A 3,054-nucleotide genomic window follows, 5' to 3' on the forward strand; every position below is an offset into this window, starting at 1 on the left:
CCGACCTTTTGGTTAGCAGCCGAGCTCTTAACCCCTGCGCCACCAGGGCTTCTCTCTCACAGTCTAGTAGGTTAGAAGTCTGAATTCAGGGTGCCAGCTCCAGGGGAAGGCTTTCTCTCTCTCTCGCAGCTCTGGAGGAAGGTCCTTGTCATCAATCTTTCCCTGGTCTAGGGGCTTCTCTGTGCAGGAATCCCGGGTCCAAAGGATGCACTCTGCTCCTGGCACTACTTTCTTGGTGGTAGGAGGTCCCCATGTCTCTCTGCTTGCTTCTCTTGTATCTCAAAAGATAACCTAATCTTGTAGATTGAGTCCTGCCTCATTAACATAACTGCCTCTAATCCTGCCTCATTGACATCATAGAGGCAGGATTTACAACACTTAGGAAAATCACATCAGATGACAAAATGGTGGACAATTGCACAATACTGGGAATCATGGCCTAGCCAAGTTGACAAACATTTTGGGGGGACACAATTCAATCCATGACAGGGTCTGAGACTCCAGTTCTGGCCCCTCGGTTCCCAGATGGGGCAGCTGAGTCCCAGGCAGGCAAGGCGGACTTGCTGAGGCAGAAGCCGCAGCGGGACCTGAAGTCCCCCCACCTAGTCATGGTGCTCGGCCGTAACTCTGTGGTTTCCCCAGACCACCCAGGGATCTGGTGACTCAGGCTCCAAAGGAGACACTTTCTAAACAAGGCCAAGTCTCTGGAAAGCCTGGTCCTTGTGGACCCTGAGGAAGCAGGGTGGGTGGGGCTTACTGCCCCCAAACCCAAGCTCTGGGCCAGAGGCGCCTTGGGGGAATTTTCTGCAATTGACTAGGTTTTTGGAGAAAAGTGTTGGTCCCTCCATTGTCCCCTCCTCACCATTCCACTCCCCACCCCCATCTCCAGCCTTTGTCCCTGCCTTGGTCTCTGGGTGTACATCTAGCAGTGAGGAAAGCAGAACTGGGAGAGCTTATGTTCATGCCTCAGGAGAGAAAACCCCAGGTGCAGAGAGAGTGTGAGCGTCTCTGGGTCACACAGTAGGTGCAGGGCAGTAGTTAGGTGCCATCAAGTCGGTTCCGATTTATAATGATTCTGGACAACAGAACAAAACACTGCCTGGTCCTGTGCCATCCTCACAGTCGTTGCTATGTTTGAGCCCATTGCCGCACCATAAAACCCAGCTCCTGGGGCTCCTGGTTGGGCCACTTTCTCTGTCCAGAGAGATTCCACAACCACTCTGGAGAGCGAGTGGACAATTCCTTCAGCTCTGGGAGCTTCCTGGTACTCCATGCTTCCAGGCCCACTACCTCTCTTCTCTGCCTTCCCCATACATCTCAGGGCTTAAAGCTGCCTTGTTCTAATCCTGACTCTACCACTTAGCAGCTATGTGACCTTGGCAAGTTGTATAACCTCTGTGCCTCAGTCTTCTCATCTGTAAAAGTGGATAATAATAGAATCTACCTCCTAGGGTTGTTGGGAACCCTCTGATGGCCCCTTGTGCTTAAGTTAGAGCCAAGCACCAAGCTAGTTGCTGTTGAGTCGACTCTGACTCATGGAGACCCCATGTGTGTCATGGCAGAACTGTGCTCCCTAGAATTTTCAATGGCTGATTTTTTTGGAAGTAGATCACCAGGTTATTTTTCTGAGACGCCTCTGTGTAGATTCGAATCGCTAACCTTTTGGTTAGCAGCCGAGCGTGTTAGTTTGCACCACCCAGGGACCTCTCAAGATAGAGAACTACCTCTTAAATCTGGCCTATGAGGCCCTGCAGATTCTGGCCCTGTCCCTTCTCTCCCTGGCCAACTCCCTTCAAAGTCCACACTCCAGACCTCTCCCTCCCACACCCCCAGGCCTTTGCCTAAGCTCCCCCTCCTCCTTACCACCCCCAGCCTGCTGGCCCCATCCCAGCTCTGACCACACTGCAGGCCTCTCTCCTCCCACGGAGTCTCCTGGAGGCCAGAGGGGTTCCACATCCCATTCGCCTTTGCGGTCCCAGCTCAGCCCAGCGCCGGGCACAGAGGATGGGCTCCCTGGATGTTTGTGGAATGAAGGGTCACGGAGGTAATGGGTGTGGGCGTGCTTTATAAACTCTGAAGGACCAAGCAGGCATCCAGACTATTTATTAGTATCATGTGTCTCCACGACAGCCCCCAGATGGCTTCTCCCTACAGGCCCCTAAGAACTCTCACCCCTTCCCCCAGCCTCAGGCCCCAGGTTCTGGTGCTCATGGCCTGCAGCCTTAGTCTTCCTTTTGGGAATGTGGTAGCAAGAATTCCTGGTTTGAAGGGTGTCCTTTGGATGGCCTAGAACACAGACTCAGGGAACACCCAAGCTGAGAAGGCCCTCAGGGTGCGTCTAGTTCTCTCATTATCACAGCACAGAGGCCCAGAGAGGGTAAGACACGAACCAGGGTCACACAGCAAGGCAGTGAAGTTAGGGGCTAAATCCATGACGTGGGCTCCTTCCAGAGTCGGCTGTCTGAGCAATGCTGTAAAGGCTTCTGTGACGCCAGCACTGGGCTGAGCAGAACAGTGGTAAAGAAGGGTAGGGGTACAGAACCATGCTTTTTGATAAAAGGGACATGTAAACAAAGATTTTTCACCTGGAATGTTGAACGCCTTGCTCAAACAACCTAGAGGAGGCTGGATGTTCCCTTGACCTGGTTGGGGGGATGGGGCAGGTATTGGGGAAGGGGTGTTCAGTCTAGGCTAACTGCCATCACTAGGGCCATGGGCTGAAACGGCCTCCCTCTTTCGAAGCAAGTAACAGTGAAGCTAGTGGGCTGTGAAGTGCCCAGAATGTCTGCATCTGAGGGTGGGCATCCCTGGTCAGAGCAGAGGGGAGAGACAGTGTCTTAGTCATCTAGTGCTGCTATAACAGAAATCCCACAAGTGGATGGCTTTAACAAAGAGAAATTTATTTCTTCACAGTAAGGTAGGCTAAAGTCCAAACTCAGGGTGTCAGCTCCAGGGGAAGGCCTTCTCTATTTGTCAGCCTTCTCATCAATGTTCCCCCAGACTAGGATCTTCTCCACGCAGGGACCCCAGGTCCAAAGGATGTGCTATGCTCCT

Source organism: Trichechus manatus, unplaced genomic scaffold (genome assembly GCF_000243295.1).
Source record: "Trichechus manatus latirostris isolate Lorelei unplaced genomic scaffold, TriManLat1.0 scaffold00030, whole genome shotgun sequence".
Lineage (NCBI taxonomy): Eukaryota > Metazoa > Chordata > Mammalia > Sirenia > Trichechidae > Trichechus > Trichechus manatus.